Raw genomic sequence first — 26,684 nt, forward strand, 5'->3', positions numbered from 1 at the left:
AGCACAGCCCACAGCAGCACAGCCCACAGCAGCACAGCCCACAGCAGCACAGCCCACAGCAGCACAGCAGCACAGCCCCAGAACAGCACAGCCTACAGCAGCACAGCAGCACAGCCGACAGCAGCACAGCATCACAGCAGCACAGCCCACAGCAGCACAGCTCCACAGCAGCACAGCAGCACAGCCCCACAGCAGCACAGCCCACAGCAGCACAGCCCCACTGTAGCACAGCAGCACTACCGCACAGCAGCACAGCAGCACAGCCCACAGCAGCAGAGCAGCACAGCCCACAGCAGCACAGCCCCACAGCAGCACAGCCCCACAGCAGCACAGCAGCACAGCCCCACAGCAGGACAGCAGCACAGCCCCACAGAAGCACAGCAGCACAGACCCACAGAAGCACAGCCCAACAGCAGTGTAGCAGCACAGCCGCACAGCAGCACAGCCCAAAGCAGCACAGCCGCAAAGCCCCACAGCAGCACAGCCACTTAGTAGCACAGCCCACAGCCCCACAGCAGCACAGCCCACAGTAGCACAGTCCACAGCAGCACAGCAGCACAGCCCAAAGCAGCACAGCCCACAGCAGCACAGCAGCACAGCCCCACAGCAGCACAGCCTACAGCAGCACAGCAACACAGCCGACAGCAGCACAGCATCACAGCAGCACAGCCCACAACCCCACAGCAGCACAGCCCACAGCAGCACAGCCCACAGCAGTGCAGCCCACAGCAGCACAGCCCCACAGCAGCACAGCCCCACAGCAGCACAGCAGCACCGCCCCAGAGCAGCACAGCCCCACAGCAGGACAGCAGCACAGCCGCACAGCAGCAGAGCAGCACAGCCCCACAGCAGCACAGCAGCACAGCCCCACAGCAGGACAGCAGCACAGCCCCACAGAAGCACAGCAGCACAGCCCCACAGCAGCACAGCCCACAGCAGCACAGCCCCACAGCAGCGTAGCACCACAGCCGCACAGCAGCACATCCCAAAGCAGCACAGCAGCACAGCCGCACAGCCCCACAGCAGCACAGCCCCTTAGCAGCACAGCCCACAGCCCCACAGCAGCGTAGCAGCACAGCCCGACAGCAGCACAGCCGCACAGCAGCACAGCCCACAGCAGCACAGCCGCACAGCAGCACAGCAGCACAGCCCACAGACCCACAGCAGCACAGCCCACAGCAGCACAGCCCACAGCAGCACAGCCCCACAGCAGCACAGCAGCACAGCCCCACAGCAGCACAGCAGCACAGCCCCACAGCAGCACAGCCCACCGCCGCACAGCAGCACAGCAGCACAGCCCACAGCAGCACAGCCCACTGCCCCACAGCAGCGTAGCAGCACAGCCGCACAGGAGCACAGCAGCACAGCCGCACAGCAGCACAGCCCCACAGCAGCACAGCCCCACAGCAGCACAGCCCACAGCAGCACAGCCCACAGCAGCACAGCCCACAGCCCCACAGCAGCACAGCCCAAAGCAGCACAGCAGCACAGCCCCACAGCCCCACAGCAGCACAGCCCCACAGCAGCACAGCCTACAGCAGCACAGCAGCACAGCAGCACAGCCGCACAGCAGCAGAGCCCACAGCAGCACAGCAGCACATAAGCACAGCAGCACAGCCCACAGCCCCACAGCAGCGTAGCAGCACAGCCGCACAGCAGCCCAGCCCCACAGCAGCACAGCCCCACAGCAGCACAGCCCAAAGCAGCACAGCAGCACAGCAGCACAGCCCACAGCAGCACAGCAGCACAGTCCACAGCAGCACAGCCGCAGAGCAGCACAGCCAACAGCAGCACAGCAGCACAGCCCCACAGCAGCACAACCCCACAGCCCACAGCAGCACAGCCCCACAGCAGCACAGCCCCACAGGAGCACAGCAGCACAGCCCCACAGCAGCACAGCCCCACAGCAGCACAGCCTACAGCAGCACAGCCCTACAGCAGCACAGCCCCACAGCAGCACAGCTGCACAGCCCCACAGCAGCACAGCAGTATAGCTCCACAACCCCACAGCAGCACAAAGCACAGCACCACCACACCACAGCCCCATGGCAGCACAGCCCCAAGGCAGCGTGTCCCCATGGTCTCAGGAGAACAGGCATGTGGCCCTGCAGACCTATGTCCTGGCCAGCTCCAGCATCCTCATCCTGTAGACCTTTGGTCATCCAAGGGCTGGTGCATTTCCAGTTTCTTCCTTTTCTAGATATAGGGGCGCCCTTTGCTGATTTACTTGCTGTCTAGGAGCCCAAGTGGTGTAGAGGTTACAAGTGGGGCTGCAATCCGCAAGGTCCATAGTTCAAAGCCCCCAGCAGCTCCATGGAGAAATATAAAGGCTACAGTCTCCGTAACTGGCTGAATGGTTCCTGGAGGAGACTGGGCGGAAATGGAGAGCTGATAGGGATCACAAGCGTGATTGAAATGCTCTCAGACTGATTGTGCTGATGATTGCCCAGTTCTCCTCCATACAACCGAACCACGGAATCCTATGATAGCCGAATTACATGTCAGTAAAACTCTTCAGGAAAAAAGTCACAGTACAGTCTCAGAAATTCCCTGAGGCAGTAGATCACCCTGCCCGACAGTCCGCTACGAGTCCGCTGTGAGTGAGTCAGGGGTCCTGCCTCGTTTCTGCCACATCGCTGGCCCCTGGGGTGTACAGAATCCTGATCCAGACGGAATCCCAAGAAGCTGGGAATCAGGTGAGGAGACCGTCACTGCGGATATGAAGGGCTCGGGGGCCGGAGGCTTCCCAGAGCGATGCCTGGAGGAGGGATCTCCTGGGACATTCTCAAAGGAGGGCGCTCCCGGAAAAGGGAATCACATCTGCAAAGGCCCAGGGAGTAGTGATGGGTCAGTAGGCGAATGCTTGCCTTCCAAGGAGATGAAGCGTCCATTTCCAGCCTCGGCCACGCCATTTGCAGACACCACCCGGTGCTGCTGGTGTGGTGTGTGGTGTGGTGTGGTGTGTGTGTGTGTAGGGGGGGGTTGTGGAGTGGGGGGGAGTGAGGGGCTCATGTGTTGCTGTGACCCTAAATAAGCTTCAATAGAGCATCCAGACGACCTGCTTCTGAAAACCAGCCCGTGAAATGCCTGTGGGCCCAAGCAGTCTGGGCTGTCCCAGGCCCCGGGGATGGTGCAGGAAGACATAGCGTTTCACTCCCCTGGTTGTTCATTGCCATGGAATCACCCCTAACTCCCGGCAAGCCTTGCACCACAGAGCAAGTCCCTGCCAGTCTCCCCTTCCCTCACCACCAGGGAAGTGCAGCCACTGTGAGGAGCCCTGGGTGCTACAGTGGTGATGCGTTGGGCATTAACCGCAGGGTCAGCAGTTTGAAACCACCAGTCCATCGCAGGGAGAACGGCGAGGCTTTGTACTGCTATGATGAGTGAGAGTCTGGGAAACCCACAGGGTCAGTTCTCCCTTGTGCTATAGGGTCACCGTGAGTCAGAACGAACCAATGGGAGTAGTGTGTGAGCTCCAAGCCCGGAGCTCATCTTGCAGCATTCGGTCCGGAGGTGTGCTAAGGTGATCCAGGCTGCATGCACGTGGCCGTGGTGGCCACTGTCTCCCAGATGGGTGGGGCTGGTCCACACTGCCGCCTGCCAAGCCCTTTCCCAAGAACCCTGCCGCTAGGTCTGCCTGGATACGCTGAGACAATTCTCAAGGAGCTGTGCCCCAGGGGACACTGCTCCCCCTCCTGCTCACAGCACTCCAGAAATCTGACCTTTTGCCTCTTCCGTCCTCTCCACCCATCCCAGCCACATTCCCCGACTCCTGGGTGTGAGATAAGGCCGCCGGCTCCTGTTGCTCTCTCCCCTGTCTGGCTGGGTCAAGCCGCGGGTATGGTCTTAGTTTTCTATATTTATAGCGACGGGCTGGGGGGCGATGGGCAGGGGGCTGGGGGAGCCACACGGCCATGGGGGGTTCTTTAACGCTGGGCCCCGCCGGTTGTAATTCTCGGGGCAGCCGAGCAGGTCGGGTTCAGGTCCCCCCGGCTGCGATGACAGGCCTTCAGTGGGCACTGTAATTGCAGAGTGGAACCGCTCATTTTCTTCCTGGCAAGCGGTAGTTAAAGAGGCGCTAGCAGGCAGCCGGGTTGTCTGCGGCAAGCCCGATCAAAGCGCGGAAGGCATCTGTTTCGTCTCTGTTTTCTTTCACCACCCCCTCCTGGGGAGGGGTGCGGGGAGAGGTAAAAAGTAATTTATGAAAATGAATACCTGTCCTTCTCTGGAGGCAAAAGGGGGCCCTGTATTAGGGCCACTAATGTGCGCGCGTTGATTGTTTTACACTTGGGCCAGTTTCGAAAATGAGAAAACTTGGGTGGCGAGAGAAGGCGCCCAATAGGTCCGTTCCTCTCCAAACCTCCGGGTGGGGTGTGGGTAATAGAGGCAGGGTTTTCACACCCTGACGATTTCTAAAGGGGCTTCCTTCAGGCCTGGCTCCCTGCAAGACCTGTAGGTACCCCCGTAGGGCGCCTTCCCTCCCCGTTTTCCTAGAGCCTGAGGCAGGGAACCCTGTGCTCGGTGGGCCAGGCATCCAGCAGCAGCCAAGCCGGTGTTCCCTGCTCGAGCTCTGGTGGTTAGGTGTCCGGCTGCTATCTGAATGGTCAGGAGCTTAGACTCCCATGAAGAGGTACAGTCTCAGAAACCCACAGGGGGTTGAATTTTTCTCTTCCACTGATTGATTAAAACCTTTATCCTTCAAAGCATCATCAAGCTATTGTGCTCACAATAGCACAAAAATGGAAACGACCCCGGTGGCCATCAGAAGATGGGTGAGTAGGCAATATGTGGTCCGTACACACAATGGAATATTACTCAGCAGTGAAAAATGAAGTCAGACCCCTCAGGGCGGGGAGCCTGCTTTCTGCCGAGGGTCATTTGGATATTTATAGCACCATCGGTGGGTCATACTAAATTATCAACGGAAAATCCGTCTGGTGGTTCTGCATTTGGGAATGAATGCCACTGGGAGCCTTGCCGGTTGGTGTATCCGCCATTGTTTGTGTACACACTGCCCAGTTGCTCAGGCATTTAGTCGATACAAGTCAGCCATTCATGAGTTCTGGTCTGGAAAGTCAGCCTATATTTGCACAACCTCCTTTCCTCGACAGTGTTTTATGTTCTGTACCTCTGGCAAAGTCATGGCGTGAACAGTGTGCCTATGGGGATGTCCTAGGGGGGTGGCGGATACTGTTCTTGAGCACAACGTTATAATGAGGTTTCTAAAGTGAACCAGAGACGTATAAAGCATGGATCTATGAATGGATTCGGGCGGACACTTAATTTTAGTCCTCATCTAAGAACAGTTAGTTCTTATGACATGGCCCTGCTTGGTGCTGGCCTGCATGGAGAGATCCCTGAAGATAAGGGTGCTACATCAAAGTGGGGGTAAGGAACCAGATGGTGCCTGGATATCAGGAATAATAATATCTGAGGTTTTAAAGGCCTGTCTTCAAACAAGTAGCCATCTAAGTGGCGTGTCAACACAGTCTAATGGAAGAAGCGCACCAGCCTGTGGGATCCAAGGATTGTAAATAATGAATCCAATCTGAAGGAGGGAATGGTGTCAGAGCTTAAATTGTGAACTAGCTCATTGTTTGCAGAAGGCTGTGGATGACAGTGGCAGCCCACATCTATTCTCGGGGACCCCACACGATTTAGCCTCCAGTGAGTTCCCTCTGACCACAGTCTAGGATGGGAATGGCCTTGTTATCAGGCAGAGATCACTGGAAAGTCAATCATGGCAGATGTAGTTAGGTTAAAATGCAATACCTTGTCACTTGACTTCACCTTTGTACCCATTTTAAAGCTGTTTCAGGTTTTAATATATTCTTTCTTTCTATTGCGTTTTTTCCCTTTTGTCTAGTCGTTCTTGGGTTTTGTTGTTTGCTTCTCATTTGTGTTTTGTATGAATTTTTGTAGGTGAAATCTAGGATAGGTGAATCTACCAAGACAGTAACTGTATTAACAATTACCTTGGAGCATGGCAGAGAAGGATGAGAGAAAATGGAGAGCTAACAGCAAAGTGCACGAGAAGAAAATGTTTTGAAATTGATTGAGGTGATGATTCCACATCTTCTTAATGTGACTGAATGATTGAATTGTATGAGATGTGAAGTATGCCAATAAAACTTTTAAAAATAAATGCACCTGCTATATTTTCTCAAACATTTAATGAACTCATTTGTACTCGGCTACTTGTAATGGCTTCTCTTTGGTGAGGCATGTGATGCTAGCTGGTATTGGTACAGCCTTTGGGCAAGCCATTCCCGCACCCCTGGGGTACACACATGAACCTTGGGAGCAGTGTGCTGAGTGGAAAACACCAGCCACACGGGATAGTTATTCTGTGATCCCACTTAGAGGAAACTGCAAGGCTTGTCCCTTGAAGTTATTTGGGACAAGTAGAAAGGGGAGATGGTGTTGGGATGGGGACAGCTTTTGGAATACTGCATTCCCTGTGCAGAAAACACCTGGAACCAGACTCGTGGCGATGGTCTGCACAATGGTGTTGTTGGTTAGTGTTGAGTTTGTGTTGAGGCTTTGGAAGGGTATGACCTTTCAGAAGCAGATGATCAGTCCTTTCTTCTGAGGCGCTCCTAGGTGGGTTTGAACCACCAACCTTTGGGCCGGCAGTTACGCACAACAAGAGTTACAATGGTACATATTTTGTGATAAACATTGGACAGATATGCAGATGTGTTATGCTAAGGAGGAGCTAAGCCTGCTGGGAGTGGACAGCAAAGATCTCACCAGGAAACCAGATGCCCAGGGAGTTGGGCATTTCCACACTCATGCCTGGAGTGGTTTGTTCTCCTTCCCATGGCTCCCATTCGGGAGGGGAGAGGAACGTCATATGGCTGAAGTGGGCCTGGGCAAGAAGAGTCGATCCTTTCTTCATCAGTCAAACCCATCAGGGGAAGGTGCTAGGGGTTACTTCAGGTCATCAGATGTCAGGCTGTGCCCTGCTCCAGGCCCTGCTGACTGCAGCCCCTCCAAACACTAAGGCACTTCCAGGGCAGGAAGTGAGCTGCCCAAGGACTCAGTCCACATCCAAGCACAGTCTGTGAGTGCTTAACTCCCCTTAGCATGACGCAGCTGCGTATTGGGATGGGCCCTGTGCACATTCGTTCTGGTCCCCAAACCTCCTGCGGAAAGGGTGAACATGTCTGGGATTCCCCAAGCTTGGGAGTTCTGTCTCACAGGCCAGCACACCATTCCAGGTGGCAGAGGCCCAGCCAACTGAAGTGTTTTCTTCCAAAGGGCTTAATTCTCTTCCAGAATGACCTCTGCGAAGGTCAGCTTTCCCTCCGCTAGACGCTGGGCCTCTGCTGAAGAGAGCTGAGCTGTGAGGAGACGCCCCTCCCTGGCTGGGGTGGACGTTGGGGTCACCTCCCCCCGCCCCAGCATCTCAGCAACTGCTCATGGACCCTTAGATTCCAAGGACCACTCTCAGCTGTGGGCCAGTCTTGGCTGGAACTGGAGGAAGAATCTGAGCCCTCCTAAGTGCCAAGTCCTGAGCACTTTGCAGAGTGACAGGCTGTGGAAACCTGAGGTTTGTTTCAGGGGTTACTCTGTATCAGAATATGGAGTCCTGGGCTTCAGTGGGTTAAACCTTGGGCTGCTAACTGAAAAGTGGGTAGTTTGAACCCCCAGCCACTCCCTCCGAAGAAGCATGAGGCTGTCTGCATCTGTCAAGATCACAGCCTCTGCCCCGCATAGGGCAGTTCTACCCGATCCTCTAGGGCAGGGGTACTCAAAGTGTGGCCTGCAGGCCACATGCAGCCTGCCGAGGACATTTATCTGCCCTGCTGGGTGTTTTTGCCCTGTTTGGTTTTTTACTTCAAAATAAAATATGTGCAGTGTGCATAGGAATTTGTTCCTAGTTTTTTTGTTATATAAACTATAGTCCAGCCCTCCCACAGACTAAGGGAGAGTGAACTGACCCCCTGTTTAAAAAGTTTGAGGACCCCTGCTCTAGGGTCACTCTGCATCAGAATCTACTTGATGGCTGTGGAGTTTTGTGTACCAGGGTTTTGTGTCCCTATGTGATGCCAACAGTTAAGGATTCCATCCAGAGCCACAAAGTTAGAGGCTCAAACCCACCCTGAGAAACCTCAGAAGAAAGGGCTGGTGATCTAGCTCTGAAAGGCCACAGAGTGAAGCTGAGGACCACAGGGAGCACAGTTCTGGGCTGCACGTGGGGAGTCACGGGGGCTGCCAGGGGTTGGCGTGAGCTCCACGGTAATGTACAAACGGCAACAGCGATGGAACCAGACTCTGAGCGGTTGAGGTCACGTGCACTGTTCTCCTTTGAGATACATATTGTTGGTGTCCACGTTTTCAATTAGGGATCTAGAGAAGGTTAAGTACTTGCCCAGGACCAGGAAGACAAGCCAGGTGCAGGCTCACCAACCTGGATCTGCATGTATCCAAAGTCCAGCCCATAAGCCCACTTATAATATCATGCAATGTCATCTTCTTGTAGCCCCATGAGGACGAGATTGCTGATTCCATTCTACGAATGAAGAGGTTAAGGCACAGAAAATGGGTTATAACTTTGGCAACTCTCCTGAAGTCACCTGGTAATTGGGAAGGTGGTATTTGAACTCATAAAGCCTAAACTGAAAACAGATGCACTTAGAGACTCTGCTGCAAAGCCCTCCAGAGCCTTAAACACCCTGGGACCTTCCTTTGCCTAATCCAAGTGCTGAGCTCCTATTTATGCCTCAAGACCCAGTTCAAATGGCCCCTCTCTGGAAGAGTTCCTTCATTATTCCAAGCCCGTGGGTGCTCCCTCTCCTGTGCACTGAGATAACCAAGATGATTGCCCTGGTCACTTTTTATTTGAAACTCTCTCCTCGCCTTCCCTCGGGAAAAGATAGGATTTTCTACTCCTGTAATGAGTGAGAGTCTCAGAAGCTCTCGGCAGTTCTCCCCTGTCCCTATAGGGCTGCGAAGTCGGCATCGACCCCATGGCAGTGGGTTTGGTTTGGCTCCTGCTTAGTGCTGGGGGCCAAATTGTATTTGTCTGCATGTCCGTACACATGGCACAGAGCAGATGTCTAAAGAGAGCCCTGAGTGGGGCAAAGGGTTAAACCCCAACTACTCATTGAAGGCTTGGATGTTTGCACCGACCCAGAGGCACCTTGGGAGACAGGCTTAGGGATTTGCTCCCAAAAGATCAAAGCTCTTTGGATAAGGGTCAGAAGTGACTGGACAAGAACTAACAATAACAGGGGCCATCTGCACATGGATGGGATGTCGCGATTAGCTCTTTTTTTGTCCACAGTCGGAAGCATTACTTGATATAATATATCCATAAACAAATGCAGGCCACCTCTGGGTTATAAACATCCGTCTTATGGACAACTCCTACCTGCCCTTTAATGCTGTGTCAGTTTGTCCCCATTTGGAAATGATGAAGGAGTCCTGATGGGTTAATGGGGTCGGCATTGGCAGTGAACCACAAGGTCAGCAGTTCACACTCACCAGCCACTTTGTAGGACAAGGTCATGGCTGCCCATTCCCATAAAGATTTATGGCCTGGGAGATCTCCAGGGGCAGTTCCTCTCTGTCCTACAGGGTTGCTATGAGTTAGACTAGACACGATGGCATTGAGTTTGAGCTTTCTTATTTTATTCTATGTCATTGAAACGATTGAATAGATCCATGCTCTCAGCATAGTCAGCACAGTCACGTTCATGGGCTTCCCATGCAGCTTTCAGTGGTTGGAAAGGCATCCAGGCTTTTCTTGAACTAAAACTCATCACCATCGAGTCAGCTGCAGCGCAGAGTGGACCTGAGGTAGGATTGAACTACTGATGCTGGGTTGGGGGCTGGTGGTGGTATGGAGAGACGAGGGAGGCATCCCAGGTAAGACTTAGCCTCTGTGACCCCTGTGTCAGGGGTTAGCTGAGGCCAGGGCAACTTCACAAACGCACATGCAGCTCCTCCTGCAAGAGCCTGGGCACCATCTGGGCTTAGGGCTTTGAATGCCTTCTTGCAATCTTCCAACAAGGCCTTGGCCTCACATCCGCATCACAAAAACCACCCATAGGCAGATTAAAAAATACGCAACAATGCACATATCACCCCACTGCTAGCAGGTCAATGGTGACTCATGGTGGCCCCCCAGAACAGAACAGACCGGAACCAGTGCTTAAGGTTTCTGAGACTGCAAATCTTTATGAGAGCAGAACACTTCCGGGGTTTGAACCTTGTGCCTGCAGTTAGACAAGCGCTTAATCCACTGTGCCACCAGGGCTCCTATCCCCACGTTACAGCTGTAAAGGAGGAGGCCCGAGCATGCATGGCTGGCAAGTGGCAGAAGCAGGCACTGAGTGCCCCAGTGAGAAACTTGCACTTAGTAGCTAGGCAGCCCTGGGCTGGAGAAGGGGACGATGTTTGCATCTACCTGCCAGGCTGTTGGGAGCTCAGCTGGAATGCCTTAGCCAGTGAGTGCCAGGCCTGTGGGGGGCTTTCAAGGGCCCTGACCACTCTTCAGCTCCTCTCACTGTCTGGAAGGCCTCGCTTTGCTCGTGCTCTTCAGCAACATCAAGGGTCCTGGGTCCTGAGGTCCTCACTTTTCTTCATACTTTCTGATGATGAACACACAGTAGGTCCTCAGGATAGACTCGTGGGGCAATATGATGGTGCCAAAAGCCTTAGGATTTGATCCAGCAAAGTGTGACTTGGTTAAGACCTGGGATCCCATGTTAGCTTTGTTCGTTTCTTAGCTTGTCTCCTGAGGTATAAAACGAGGCCCTGGTAACTCCTTCCTAAGGCCCTGGGCTTGACTCCTAGTCAGTGCACTTCATCAACAGTGGAGGTGTGTGTGGTGCTGGGCAGGTTTCAGTAGAACTTCCAGTCTAAGGCAGACTAGGAAGGAAGGCCTGCTAATCTAGTTCTAGAAATCAGGCAGTGAGAACCTGGTGATCACAATGGGCTGCTCCCATAGAGGACAGGCAGTGTTTGCTCCTCTGCGCATGGGGCCACCAGGAGTTGGGGCAGGCTTATCGGAGGAGCCCTGGTGGTGCTGTCGGTTAGGCTCTGGGCAGCTAACTTCAAGATCAGTGGTTCAAGTCCACCAGCCGATCTGTGTAAGAAAGGTGAGGTTATCTGATACAGTGAAGATGGATGCTCTAAGAAACCCTGTAGAAGGTCGCTAGGCATCTGAATTGACTGGAGGGCAATGGGCTTGGGCGGTGCCAAAGGAGCCCTGGTGGTACAGTGGGCAAAGCGCTTGGCTGCCAACAAAAGGTTGGCAATTCATATCCACGAGGTGTGCCCAGAGAAAGATGGTAGCCTTGGAAACCGGGCAGGGCAGTTCAATGTGAGTCAGAGTTGACTCAATGGTATGGATGGGTGATGCGAATAATTAATGCCCTCAGCTGCTATCTGGAAGGTTGGAGGTTCAAGCCCACACAGAGGCACCTCAGACAAAAGGCCTGGTGATCTAAAAATCAGCCGTGGATACCATATGCGGCTCCATTCTGTCCCGAGGCACGGACGTCGGGTGAGTCAGAACAGACGCCACAACCCCTGGGAAGGGTGGTTCTGAGGATTTGCTTAGATCACCTGTGCGAAACACACCTGGCAAAAGCCCATGCCAATTAAGTCTGCCCTTCCCTTTCTTTCTGTCCTTTCTTCCACCCTCCCTGAGCATCAGTTTTCTCCCCTGTGAAACAGAGTGAATCACCAGGTCACTGTGAAGAAGACGGATGAAAGCCTTCCATAAACTCTGAGGCACTGGACACATGAAGCTGAGCTGAATTTCAAAGACTCCATCTGCTTGGCCTGCCAGGGAGGACTGGAGCCATACTCTGCCCGCCCCAGCTCAGGGAAGTCAGGGGCCCAGGGCTCCACGCTCTCTTGGCAAGAAAAGAACAGAGCCCTGTAGGAGGAAGACAATTCTCGTGCACCTTTCAGAGAATTATATCCAGCGAGAAATGGTTTCAGCTGAAGCTGTCTGGATAAATTACTGGCAGTTGGAGGGTGCGGAAATTGAGCTGTGAATACATGTATATAAAGGATTTATATGTCAAACTGAGCTCCGCTCTGTATATTTTTGTGGCTTCTAGACACAAGATATTTGGCCAAATTTTCCTTCCCTCAAGAGGCAGTTGTATAGATCCTGTGAAGGCCCGGGACAAAGACGCATATAAATTCTTTGCTCCTCCAAAACTATGTAAGGAAAAAGGCCCTTTACTATGAGGTATATATACTCAGGGGCATCGTTCTTGAAGTCAAGTTGGAAGATACGCCAATGCTGGGTTAGAATGCTCTTCTCTTTGTATGTGGTACACTCCTGCGCATACATCAAAGCCCACATGAAAGTTACCCTGCCTTGCTAAACCTCATTGATCTGCTGACAATGCCAGTGTTCCCGCCCTGGGTGCTTGTTCTTCTTTTCATGGATCACCCTGCTGTAGGACACGACACTTTGTACCCATATTAGCTGTTTCCTATCTGACTTCCACCAGACACCCTGGTGAGCTTGTTGAGGTCCAGGCCACTTCTGACCAAGGTCTCTGTGCTCAGAAGCTAGCCCATGGCCTTCCATGGAGAGGGTGCAGGCTGGCTTCATGGATGAAGTGCACACATTGTTGTAATAGACAAAAGGACACAGGCCGAGAGGAAACGGCAGGAGATTGTTCTGAAGGAGGACAGGTGTGAATTAAAACTGAAGGAGTGAATTACAACATTTCCTGAAAAGCCACTCATGTTTCCCTTGCCATCATTTGGATGCTGACTCACAGTGACCCTACAGAACAGGCTAGAACTGCCCCTGTGGGTTTCTGAGACGGTAGCTGTTTATGGGAATGGAACGTCTTGTTTTCTCCAGAGGAGCGACTGGTAGTTTTGAACTGCTGACCGTGGGAGTGATCATACCGGGTGAAGTCAGCAAGTCAAGTAAGTGTCAGGAACCACCAGGAGGTCCCCTGGCATTGTTCCCTGGCATTGCATGATGCACATGGCAAACGCAGGCACAGAGAATGAAATGCTACCCATCCCCAAGACTGGCTGGAGATGGAACCTCTGTGATCCAGGGGTTGTACTGGGCGGCTTCTCCAGGCCTTTCTTCTTCGTCGGGAAGCCCCGTGGAATCCTGTGTAGCATCATAGCAACACGCAAGCCCCGGCTGACAGACAGGTGGTGACTGCCCTTGAAGGGCATGTTCCAGGAATCAAACATGGGCTGCCGCTCAACCACCAGTCACCTACGAAGAATTGTGAGGTGGGCCCAGGCCCGGGCAGGGCTTTGTTCTGCTGCACACAGGGCAGCTATGAGCTGGAGCCACAACAACCTTGACCGAAGCAGAACCCTAGATCTTTCTGCTTAGCATTGCAGAGTGGGTTCAAAACACCCATCTTTCAGTTCGCAGCTAAGAGCTTACTTGTTCTGCCATCAGGATTCATTGTAGCTCTAGAGCCAAAGAAAGAAAGAAAGAAACTGGCTGGATATCCAATGCCAAAGATAATTTTATCCAATACATCATTCTTTTGTTGTTGTTGGCCAGTGTTTATAATGGGCTTCAATTATTCCTCGTTATCTCATTGGGAAAATGGGATCCCAACATTTTTCAAGAGCCTTGCCTTCGGAAAACTGGATTTCATTTCATGGTGGTGTTTAGGAAGCCCTCCAAACTACCCTACTCTCCTCCACGGGTGCACACACACACATTGGGACACCCTTGCCAGCCTGACTCCTGTCCTTGGAGTTTGATTGCAGGTGCCATCATGCCCCCTTTCTTTTGTCAGCCAGTGTGTGCCAGGTGCTGATCCCTTGCCAATGCCAGTGTGTGCCCTGCCCCCAGGCCAGCTTGTGCCCTGCCCCCAGGCCAGTGCGCGCCCTGCCCCCAGGCGTTAGGTGAGAGGCACACATTTTAAGGAAAGAAGGTGGTAAATGATGCCTTTTGTCTACAAAGAGAAAGGATAAAGTTGTGCTCAGCCTTCAACCTTGTGACATAGAGAGGGAACCCCTGAAAGGTCATGCACAACTGGAACAAAAAGATAATGGAGTTAAGTTGTTTGAATGGTTTCTCCTCACTCCGGATGCCACCCCTGCATATTCAGTAGATCCAACCTGAGAATGCGAGAAGCTGACTGGCCTGGAAGTTTCGTCTTGGATTCAGGAGAATCCAGAGTCCATTTTGCAGGAGGTGTGCTGCCTGTCCTCCACAGCACGGACACCTCCACGGTCTCCAAGATAGGTCCAGGGAAGCTGGTCTTTCTTCTCTGTCAGCAATAGGTGGGCCTGGTTCTCGGGAAGAGTTGTTTGGAGGGGAAGGGGGCACGAAGACTGTGTACTGATCTATTAATGTGCTCCATGGTTCACTACAAGGTGTGAAGTTCAAGTCCACACAGAAGAAAGAGCTGGAAAAATCAGCCATGGATCGGAGCAGAGCTCTACTCTGACACGCATGGGGTCACCATCAGTTGGAATGGACTTGATGCGTATTTTAAATCCATCTTTGAAGTCTGTGGAGAGTGCAAACGGTAGTGCAGTATTAACCAAAGGGCTGGACATTGGAGTCCACTCACAGCCACTTAGAGCAAAGGCCTGACCATGAAGGCCTGATTGTGGTTGCTAGATGCCAGCGAGTCAGTCCAGCTGATGCTAAGCCCACCAGTGACTACGAAGCACTGTACCAGCTTCATAACAAGTTCTATGTTTGAGCCAGTTGTTGAGGCCACACTGCTAGTCCATCTCCCTAATGGTCGTCCGTTTTACCAGGAACCCTCTGCTTTACCAAGCATGATGTCCTTCTCCAAGGATTGAACTCTCCTTGGATAACATGTCCAAAATATGTAGGACAGACTCTGGACCTCCTCACTTCTTCAGAGCATTCTGGTCGTACCTCTTCCCAGACAGGCGTGTTTGCTCCTCTACCCGTCTGGGATATGCTCGATGTTCTTTGCCAGCAGCACAATTCTAAGGCATCAGTGAAATTCTTCACCCTGCCTTAGTCACTGTTCATCTTCCACGTGCATGGGAGGCTACTGAAAGTGCCCTGGTTCAGGGGCCCCTTAGCCTCAAAGTGGCATCTCTGGTTTTGAACACTCTAAGGAGATCATTTTCAGTGGTTTTGCCCAGTGCGATGCATCATTTTATTTTCTTGCCAGCTGCTTCTAGGGCACTGATTATGGATGCAGGTCAAATGAAATCCTTAACAACGTGAAGATTTTCTCCATTTATCACGATGTAGCTTAGGATTTTTGTTTTCGTGTTAAGCCATAGTGTCCCTACTAAAGATTGTCATCCTCTGTCTTCATCAGCAAGTGCTTCAAGTCCTCTTTGCTTTCAGTCAGTCTGATTGTGATGTTTTCTTATTGAAGATAATTAATGAGTCTTCCCCAATCTGTACATGGAGAAAATAATCTGAGAAGCTGGATACACGAAGAAGAATGCAGCTTCCAGGATTGGAGGCAGACTCATTAGTTACCTGCAATATGCATATGTCAGAACCATACTGGCTAAGAATGAAGAGGACCTGAAGCACTTACTGGTGAAGATCAAAGACTAGAGTCTTCAGCAAGGATGACTGCTTAGCATAGCAAAAGGAAAACAAACAAAAATAGATTGAACACATGTTTTGGAAGGGACACAAATATGGATCTATGAATTTGTTGGCCAAGTAGCTGTCTTCTAACTTTCTTGGTGTAGATGAGTGGGTGCTTTCGGTATTGCATGTTTGGTGATACATCTCAATTGGTATACTGTCAGTTCCGGGATCCTGCCTTTTGCCAGAGTCTTCAGTGCATCCTGGACATCTTTATTCAAGACTATAGGTACTTGCTCACATACTGCTCTTGTAAAGGTTGAAAGTCAGCCAGTTCTTCTGGTGCATGGCTCGGTGCATCCGTTCCATCATCGTGTGATATTTCTTTTGTCATTCAATATTTTCTCATAGGATACTTCAATATTATAAATTGTGACTTGAATTTGTTCAGTTCATTCAGTTTGGTAAATACCAAGCATGGTCTTTTCTTATAATTTCCTAACTCTAGATCTTTACATGCTAAATGATAACACTTAGTGTTGTCTTCTCAATTGTTCCTTTGCGATTTTCTCTTCAGCCTTGTTACTTCTTCCTCTTGCCTTGGTGACATTAAAGAGCAAGTTGCAGTGTTACCTGTAACATCCACTTTTGTCTTTTCTTTCTCTCCTGCCTTTTTATAGCCACTTGCTTTCTTTGTGTATCATGTCCTTAATCCCACCCCACAACTTGTCTGGTCTTCGGCCATTATTGTTCAATACATCAAATCTATTCTTGAAATGGTCTCTAAGTTTAGGTGGGATATACTCAAAGTCATATTTTAGCTCTCATGGACTTGAAAAAATTTCTCTCCTCTTCAGCTTGACTCTCCCCCCCCCCCAATCATTTTATTGGGGCCTCATATAACTCATCACAATCTACACATTCATCAATTGTATAAAGCACATCTGTACATTCATTACGCTCACCATTCGAAAAATATTTTCTCTCCATGTAAACCTCTGGCATCAGCTGCTCATTTTCCCCTCTCCCTCTTGAACCCTTGGTAATTTATAAATTGTTATTTTGTCATATCTTACTCTGCCCAATGTCTCCCTTCATCCACTTTTCTGTTGTCCATCCCCCAGGGAAGAGGTTATATGTAGTTCCTTATCATCGGTTTCCCCTCTCTACTCCACCCTCCCAGTATCACCACTCTCAGCACTGGTCCTGAAGAGAGAATCTGTCCTGGATTCCCTGTGTTTCCAGTTCCCATCTGTACCAGTGTACATCCTCCGGTCTAGCCAGATTTGTAAGGTAGAATTGGAATCATGATAGTGGGTGGTGGGGAAGCATTTAGGAACTAGAAAAAAGTTGTATGTTTCATTGTTGCTACACTGTACCACGACTGGCTCCTCTCTTCCCCGCGACCCTTCTGTAAGGGGATGTCCAATTGCCTACAGATGGGCTTTAGGTCCTCACTCTGAACTCTCCCTCATTCACAATGATATGGATTTTTTTCTTTGATGCCTGATACCTAATCCCTTCAATGCCTCGTGATTACACAGGCTGGTGGGCTTCTTCCATGTGGATTTGGTTGCTTCTGAGCTAGATGGCTGCCTGTTTACCTTCAAGCCTTTAAGACTCCAGATGCTGTATCTTTTGATAGTCAGGCATCATCAGCTTTCTTCACATTTGCTTATGCACCCACTGGTCTTCAGTGATTGTCTTGGGGAGGTGAGCACACAATGATATGATTTTTTGTTCTTTCATGCCTGATAACTGATCCCTTTGACACCGCATAATCACACAGGCTGGTGTGCTTCTTCCATGTGGGCTTTGTTGCTTCTCAGCTAGATGGTCACTTGTTTACCTTCAAGCCGTTAAAACTCCAGATACTATATCTTTTGATAGCCAGGCACCTTCAGCTTGCTTCACCACCATTGCTTACATACCCGCTGTGTCTTCAGTGATTGTGGTGGGAAGGTGAGCATCATGGAAGGCCAGTTTAATAGAACAAATATTCTTGCATTGAGGGAGTACTTGAATGGAGGCCCAATGTCCATCTGCTACCTTAATACTAAAACTATAAATATATGCACATAAATATATTTCCCTATACTCATATATGACTCTTGATATGAGTCTTGAATGATGCTTTGTTCTGCTGTTGGCCTTTGGCCTTGTTCTGACTGTTGACATGGAACCTCTCCATCTACTCACAGGATTGGATGACTTTGTATTCTATATGATGCTGCCCATGTGCGCAGTCAATGTTCATGCTCTTGAAGAAAGATACTTCCAGTTCATTGTTTTTACAAAATCTTGTTGTAGAATCTCCACTGTCAATTCCATTAGTAACCACCCCCCTCAAAAAAATAACTATTGCCTTTTATTTTTTGTTTCCAACTTTCATATTCCAATCACAATGTATCTTTAATGAATGCTTGATCAAGTTCAGACTAAAGATCTGGTCAAAAATTCTTCAATTCTTTAATATTTGGCACTAGTGGTTGGCATGTCGATTTGAAATACATTTGTATTAACTGGTCTCCCTCATAGGCCTTTGGGTCTTATCCTGCAGCTGGCAGCATCATCCTGTAGGATAGACCTTGAAGCCCCTCTTACTAATGATGAATGTGACATCTTCAATCCATCACCCCAGCATTACAGACCTTATGATTGTCCGGTTCAAAGCGTCCAATGCCAGGTCCCCTCAGCCCACGAAGGAATACCCAAGAGAGCTACCTTCAAGTCTTTCATTTTTGGCAACTTCCAATTTTACTAGAGTGGCATTTTATTAATGAGTGGTACCGCTTCTGCTTCTTCATTGAGCCAGGCCGCATCACAAAAGAAGGCCCCGAGGTCTTACTCATCAGCATCATTACGGCTGACTGTACTTGAGAAGGCAGCTCTTACCCACTCGTGCTGTGAGTCACCTCCAACCTGAGGGGGCTCATCTTCCGGCACTGTATCTGACAGTGTCCTGCTGTTTCCCATAGCGGCTCCACTGGCCATTTTTGAGGTAGATGGACAGGTGCTGCTTAGTCTAGCTTAGCTTGGCAGGTCTGCTGAAACCTGTCTACCAGGAGTGACCCTTCCAATGCTGAAAACACCAGGGACACAGCTTTCAACATCACAGTCGCATGGAAGTCAAACTGATAGATGAGTGAAAGATTAATAGTATTTTAAAAAGAGGAAGAAGAAGAACGCGTGGAAGCCCTAGGGAGCAGCCTTCTGCTCTGTGAGCCACTGTGAGTCGGAGTTGAGTCTGTGCACCTGATTTACAGGTAAGAATGAAGTGGAAGGAATTTTTTCCTATAAAACCTTTTGGAAGTAGGTAAGCTCTTGTCCTGGGTTTATTTCTTTGAGGCTCATTTATCTGGTCTGGGAATTTATTCTCCTTGTATACATTATTTTAAGAGAATAAGATCTATTCTTAAGACTACCCAACAGGAATGTCATAAGGAATGAAAACATCACCCTTGCTGTTTGTGTGGGGAGCGTGAGAGGGCTATCCAAAGCCAGAGAGATCCGTGCTCACCAGCTGGCTGGGTTTGACACCCAGCTCCAGTAAACCAGTTGTCGTTGACTGTGTGTGTGTGTAGGACCAGGCTCCACATGGTTGTCAATGGCTGATTTTTATAAATGTACATCACCAAGCCTTTCTTCCAAGGCACCGCTGAGTCTACTCATACCTCTGACCTTTTGGTTCGTCCATGAGTACATTAACCTTTGCATCATTCATGGAGCTACTTCCTAACTACCTGTGTGTGTGTGTATATGTGCGCACACATGAGCCCAGGGGCTTCAAAACTTGCTAGAAAAATAGGATGAGAAGATAATGGAACTTTCCCATGGGGGAAAATACATATATACGTGTGCGCACACACACACACACACACACACACACACACACACACACACACGATTTCCCCATCCTCTCATTCCATCCTTGAACCTCTCCTCGGGGGAAGTTTCGATGAACAGCTCAGCCTTCATTCTCGCAGGTCTATGTATTTCTAGCTATGCATATGAAATGCACAGGTTTTATTTTGCAGGGATTTTGTTTTTCACACCAGCAGGATTGTACTGCATGTATTAGCTTGCTATGTTTGCTGATTCATTACAACATGTCAAATGACGCGTTGCATTGGGTGAATCTGCTGCACAAGCCCACTTTAAAGTGTTAGAAAGTCCAGCTGTCACTTTGAAGACTACTCAGGTGAGCCTGACCTAAGCCGTGGTGCTCTCAGTGACCTCACGTAGAGGTGGAAGCTGGACAATGAAGCAGGGAGGCCAACATAAAAGGAGTGGTGTCTGAATAATCATGTTGGTGAAGAATATCGAAGACACTGGCCTGCCAGAAGAATGACCAGATCAGTTACATGCACTTGGGCATGTAACAAGCAGAGACCAGTCCCAAGGAAAGCACATCATGCTTTGGGAAACAGAGAGTCAGCCCCAAAGAGGAAGACCTTAACGAGATGGACTGACCCTGTGGCTGCAGCAGTGGACACAAGCCCTGCAATTAGGAGCATGGTGCCGGACCAGGGTAGGGTTTCATTCTGCTGTGCAGGGGCCAGGGGAGGAGAGTGGGGGTGGGCATGGAGTTGGAACTGATTCTACAACACTTGACAGCAACATTAATAGATCTTGGACAAATGTGATGCTCCCATAGGTGAGTTCTCATGACATTCACTGCCAGGTGCTCCCTCAAATGGCTGGAACACAAAGGATTAACCACTTTGCTGCTTGGAGACTTTTCCGATTGCCTTTCATTTCTCATCATTATAAGACAGTGACTGCAGGAATCTTTTGATGTGATCATGGGTTGTCTGTATTTCATTAGGAATGTACCCCTACTTGTTACCCATCTCCACTACCCCCATGCCCTACCCACGTACACCTGGCGTGCAGAAGCTTCAAGGAACTTGTGAGCAAAGGGAGGGGAAAAGTCTGAATGATCCTCGTCGCCACTCATGAAGAGGCAGCTTGCTCCCTGAATGCTGCTGTAGGGAATAATCTGGACTCTCTGAGGCCTCTGGGCCCCACAGATGGACAGGTTCTAAGGTGGCCCTATCACAGCAGAGCTAACAACCTGGATGGAAGCCTCTGAGATGGCTGGCCTATCCCTGGCTCATCACCCTGTGTTTCTCTTCTCACCTGCTCAATCGACCCTGGGAGCATGCAGGAGGCCTGGGTTAGCATCTCCGCCAGTGTACCTCAAGAGAAGCCTCCCTGCTCCGGGAGGTTTGTGTGCTGCTATGGTATTGAGGGGAAGAAGAAGGTTTTCTGCAGCTGTTCAGTTCTAGAGCCTCAGAAATCTGCCTTCCAGGGTTACTGTCGTCAGAATCCACTCACTGGCAGAGAGGGAGTGTGATGCTGGACAGGTTTCCTCAGAGCTTCAAGACAGGAAAGGAGAGCCAGGTGATCATCTTTTGAAAACCGGCCAACCAGAAGCCTATGAGTGATAGGGTGCAATCATCCACCCACCACAGGGAAGGTACAGGACCTGGACCTGGCAATGGCTTGCCTCTTTGTGCATGGGGACTGCATGAGTTGGGCCAGCTCCACAGCTGTTCACCACCATCACTACCTCCACCAACTCCACCACCACCACTTCCACCGCCACCACCATGACCTCCACCACCTCTACCTCCACCTTTACCACCACCACCTCCACCACCACCACCACCACCACCACCTCCACCTCCACCTCCACTTCCACCTCTACCATCACCATCACCTCCACCATCACCATCACCACCACCTCTACCACCTCCACCTCCACCACCACTACCACCACCACCACCTCCACCACCACCACCTCCACCACCTCCACCACCATCACCACCTCCACCTCCACCACCTCCACCACCTCCACCACCACCACCACCTCCACCTCCACCACCACCACCACCTCTACCTCCACCTCCACCACCTCCACCACCACCACCACCTCCACCTCCACCACCACCACCACCACCACCACCTCTACCTCCACCTCCACCACCTCCACTTCCACCACCCCACCACCATCACCACCACCTCCACCTCCACCACCTCCACCTCCACCATCACCACCACCTCCACCTCCACCACCTCCACCTCCACCATCACCACCACCTCCACCTCCACCACCACCACCTCCACCTCCACCTCCTCCACCTCCACCACCTCCACCTTTACCACCACGTCCACCACCACCACTGCTGCCCCAACAACTAATTGATTCTAGCATGGATGTCTTAAGGCGTAAGCACATGCTTCCTGACCAAGGAGCTCACAGTCTTGGAGAGGCGTTCTTCTCCGGGCATCAAAGGGGCTGCTCTGCTCCGGGTCAAAAGGTGGCTGGATCTTGTAAACAGATGATGAAGGGAGGCCAAGCTCACTGAACCTTTCCATTCCTGGAACAATGTGGTCCCAGGGGCCCCAGCAGCACTTAACCCCGGGGTCAAGTGAACTTGCCCAGTTTCAAAGGCAAATCGGCTGAAAATGTCCCCACTTTGATAAAGAGGCTTAGAGCGGGCGCTGGAACAAGATCTCCTGCCCTCCCCCCACGCCCTGCAAGGGGCCTCCATCCTGTGGCTAATCCGCTTGTTATCTAATCAGCAGAGAGAAAGGCTGGGATGCGTTACAGACCCAAAGGACAGTCATCATCCAGAGTAACAGAGACTGGCTTGCTGGTGTGGCAGAGCCGCACTGTACCTCAACAGGGCTTTCAGTGGCTGATTTGGGAAAGTAGATCACCAGGCCTTTACTCTTAGTCACTTGTAAATACCCTGAAACTTCCAACCTTTCATTTTGCAGCTGAGCATGTACACCATTTGCACCTCGGAGATGCTCCCAGGCTCCCACGAGGCTGTGTGAACATGGATGTAAAGAAACAATTTTCGGAAGAAAGCAGAGGTTGGGTGCTTCCTAGACCCTTGTCTAACCATTCCTGCCAACTCTGACCTTCATAGTTGACCTCTGAGAGACAGAAATGGAACTATCTCTTGTAAACGCAGCCCGAGTCGCCCCTGCTCTTACATATACTGAAGTGGAAACTCAATGCGCCTGGTCTTGGCTTTGATTTCCCTGCTTGGCTAAGGCTGCAGGCTCCCAGTGGAGACCACTGGAAAGGGCTGAGCCTCGAGCTGTTTGGTATGTGATTCTGAACGTGCTCCCACATCCTGCAATGACAGAGGAGGTGGGTTTCCTTCTTCCTACCGCACTGACTCGGCGAAGAAGTGATCCTCTAAAATAACAGCCCAGCCCAGGGAAGGTCAATGTTGCACGCTTGCCATCTGCAATGTGTCAGGCAAAGGAAAGGAAAAATAAAGAAACCTTTAACCATTTGCCATCGTGTATGCTTTGGAAGAGACTGGTAAACTTTCTAGCAAATTGCTTCTAATTATAGGAAACCTGCCTTTGGCTCCAGGAAACGCTGGCCAGCACCGTCCAGTTCTCCTTCTTGGCAGCCACAGACAGACGTGTCTTCCACAATTATTTCAGTCGGCTTGAGCTATTGACCACGCATTTATCAAATGGGACGTGAAGCTGCCTCCATGGACTGAAGTCCCCAAGAAGGCCCTGGGGGAGTCAGGAGAGATTGGCCGACAGCTGGTACTGTCCGGACGGCACTTCCAGGAACAGGGCTAGCCCACCAGGAGTGCTCTGTCCTGTCATCAACGTTTATTTGAAGAGTTGGAGAATGTATGGGTGCTTATCTTAAAGTCTCCAGAATTATGTGGGATAATGCACCAACTCCACCGCAAATGCCCCTTTTCAGGATGGTTTACCGCTTTGTAGATTTTTCTTAACCCTGCTGACACATTTCAAAGGCCCTCCTAGTAATATATCTATAGATGCATTTGACAAAGAGAGGTTGAAGAAGAATGGACACGTTTGAATTATGGTGCTGGCGAAGAATGTTGACTGTACCATGGGCTGTCAACAGAACAACCAGATCTGTCAAGGAATCAAATACTGTCAGAATGCTCCTCTGAGGCGAGGATGGTGACACGTCATCTCACATACACTAGACCTGTCTTGGAAGAGAGCAGTCCCTGGAGAAGGACGTCATGCTTGGTAAAGCAGCGAAAAAGAGGAAGGCCCTGGACAAGATGGTCTGATACAGTGGCTGAACCAATGGACTCAAAACATAAGAGCCGTGGTGGGGTGGCACAGGCCAGGGCAGAGTCTCCTTCGGCTCTACATAGGTCCACTGTGAGCCAGAGCCAACTCCACAGCACCTAGCACAGCAGCCACGTGCTGCAGATGGACCCAGGGGTGCAGCTGAGCACAGGGGCCAAAGTTATGGAACCCGCTTAGCCAAGACCAAACTTCTTGTGGGAATATGTCACTGGACTGAGGGTATCAAAACCACACTCTTGGGCTAAACCAGAATTAAGGAGCATCACACAATTCACAGACTGTTCTAGATCCTACTCTGATAGTAACAACCAAGGTCCTAAAAACTCGTGAGGGGGCATCTATGGTACAGCCATTGGTCTGTCCCCGAACCATGGTGAAGAAGAGCGAAGAAACTCAGAGAGCAATAGACCATGTCATAACACAACACAACATAACGTAACATAATATAATATAATAACCTAATGGGCCATGCAAACCTCAGGCTCTGCTGCCAGAACCTCAAGCATCTAGCACCAGCAGTAATAAATAGTGCCCGGCTACCACTGCCAACTCTGAAATGAATCAATCAAAGTAGAGGGTCCTGAATAGAGTGGGAGAGAAATACGGAACAAAACTCAAAATCCTATAAAATACCAGAATTACTGGTCAACTGGGACTAGTGGAACTCTCAGGGCTATGGCCCTTCATCGCCCTCCAGGCCTGGAATTGAACTCACCCCTGTGCCTTTATTTTCAAGTCAGTCAGTAGACCATAGGGAACTGAGTGTCCCCTACCCTGGATTTGAGCCATGTACGACCTTTATGAATTTACTCTGTTTCCTGCCATACAAACTGTGCCCTGTGGTTTTACTGCCTTTGTTTCATTCCCGCCAGATGGTGATGTCTTGACCCTTGCTAGGATTGGTGCTCTTTCACTAGCAGCTGCTATGTTCATTGGTCAATACATGACTGGTGGCATTTCCCCCCAGGCGCCTGGTATGCTTCATTAGCATACTGACCTGTTTGATCACAGTGGCCCGCCATTTCTTCCTTATTTGGGAGATGCACGACTATTGGCTACCTCAGCTGTACCTTATTTCCATGTGACGTAATGGTGCCCGCCCTTCGCTGGCTATTTAATCCTCTGCTCTCAGCTCAATAAACGAGGCTTGATCAGATTCCTGTCTTGCCTTCATCTCTCCACGTCCCTTGCCCATCTTCATTCCCAGTCCCTCTTTCAGGTATCCACGTTGTTGATGTCCCGTGGGACGGGACAGTAGACCAATCTAGAAGGGAGTGCAATTACCAGTACGGGCACCTGAGAGGCCATGTGAGGTCAAACGGGCAGTATTTCCCCAAGAACAAAGTTCAGAATGGTTAGGAAAGAAGGTGGAATGGAGATGGGAAACACAGGGAAGAAGTGGAATGAGTAATGTTACATTGTGGAAATTGTAATCAAGGATATGAAACACATAGGGTATGAATTGTTGAGTGGAAAACTGATATACTCTACAAGCCTTAACCTATTTAATAACCAAAAAGCTAATAGTAATGATAATAATCCTATTGCACTCGGCTTAATTACCCCCTTTGGGAGTGCCACCTGGTTCCTCCTGATACACTCTCTTCCTCTGTGTCTTTGCTGGGTGTATCGAGTTCTGTACTTTTAAAAATTAGGTCATGAATTTAGCTGCTCCACGCACGCTCTTCACTTAGTGAATTTATAGTGGTGATTTTGTCAGCATCTATAGATGTACCTTTTTAATTTCATAGCTATAGAATAGTCTATAGACATGCTATCTGATGGAAACATCATGCTCTCACATTGATGTTGTTAGTTTCCATTAACGTGGCTCGGACTCAGGGTGATCACTCAAATGTTGGCCAGTCCCCTGCCCCCGTCATGATGCTGAGTTAGTGACCGCAGAGTGGCTCTCCAGGGTAGATACCAAGTCAGAGTTCTGCAAGCCTCTGGTCACAACACGCTCCCCAACAGAGCAGAGAGCAACCCCTCCATTTATGTGCATTTCTACTTAAAGTAAGCCTCCCTCAGTGTGGTTTTCAATCAATAAAACTAGGCAGGATTTCTTAGTAAGCAAATACTACTAAGGATGAGTGAACATTTTCCTGACGCTAGGTAACGTGGCTGTGGGTCATGTTCACGTCTAGGCTCATGAAAACGCAGGCCCCTGTGCTTTGCAGATGGGTCGCTCTCAGGTCTCCGGTGCTGCTATCACAGTGTGCTACCAGTGAGCGGCTCGGCAAACAGAGAGGCTGGAAGTCCAAGCCGAGGCCCCCACTTCTAGGGGACAGCTTCCTCTCTCTGTTACCTCTGGGAGAACTGTCCTTGTTTCCATCTGCAGACCCAGCATCCTTTAGAGCAGCAGTTCTCAACCTGTGGGTCACGACCCCTTTGGGGGTCGAATGAACCTTACACAAGGGTTGCCTAAGACCATCAGAAAACACATAAATAGTTCACAATGTATAATTATATATTGTTTTTGTGATTAATCACTGTGCTTTCATTATGTTTAATTATGTTGCATTTGTAACCATGAAAATACATCCTGCATATCAGATATTTGTATTATGATTCATAACAGTAGCAAAGTGACAGTGATAAAGTAGCCACAAAAATAACTTCATGGTTGGGGGTCACCCCTGCACAAGGAACTGTATGAAAGGGTCGCAGCATTAGGAAGGTTGAGAACCACTGCTCCAGAGAACTCCGTGTGTCTCACATTAATCGTCTCCTGAGTTTAGGAGATTCTCCAGGGAGGAGCTCTGGGTTTGAAGGACATGCTCCGCTCCTAGCTCTTCTTTTCTGGTACTACCGAAGTCTCTCTGCTCAGTTCTCTCTCTGCTTAGCTCTTATAAGATGTTGTTGGACAAACCTCATGGAAACTCCCTTCTTATGTATCAAGAAAGTGACCTGAGTAAGGGTGCTGGAACCCACTCTGCTCCGATCCTGTGCACATAACACACAAACCTGATCTGCTTTAACGTAACTTAATCCTGTCTCATTGACACATTGAGCTCAGTGTTTTTAACTCATCACGAAATGGAGGAGAAGTTCTTTAGAT

The 26,684-nt window shown here is 50.2% G+C and overlaps 1 long non-coding RNA gene across 4 annotated transcripts; it reads left to right on the forward strand.

Moving 5' to 3' along the window:
* Window positions 1-3,753: 3,753 nt before the first annotated feature.
* Window positions 3,754-25,175, forward strand: LOC142439541 (uncharacterized). 4 transcript variants are annotated; one of them, XR_012782861.1, is made up of 4 exons: window positions 3,754-3,838; window positions 5,923-6,060; window positions 8,489-8,597; window positions 22,295-25,175. It is a non-coding gene; the product is annotated as an uncharacterized LOC142439541 (long non-coding RNA). The 4 variants fall into 4 exon arrangements; XR_012782862.1 differs by having other exon boundaries at window positions 8,489-8,585; XR_012782860.1 differs by lacking the exon at window positions 22,295-25,175 and having other exon boundaries at window positions 8,489-11,049.
* The last annotated feature ends 1,509 nt before the right edge of the window (window positions 25,176-26,684 follow it).

Source organism: Tenrec ecaudatus, chromosome 2, assembly GCF_050624435.1.
Source record: "Tenrec ecaudatus isolate mTenEca1 chromosome 2, mTenEca1.hap1, whole genome shotgun sequence".
Taxonomy (NCBI): domain Eukaryota; kingdom Metazoa; phylum Chordata; class Mammalia; order Afrosoricida; family Tenrecidae; genus Tenrec; species Tenrec ecaudatus.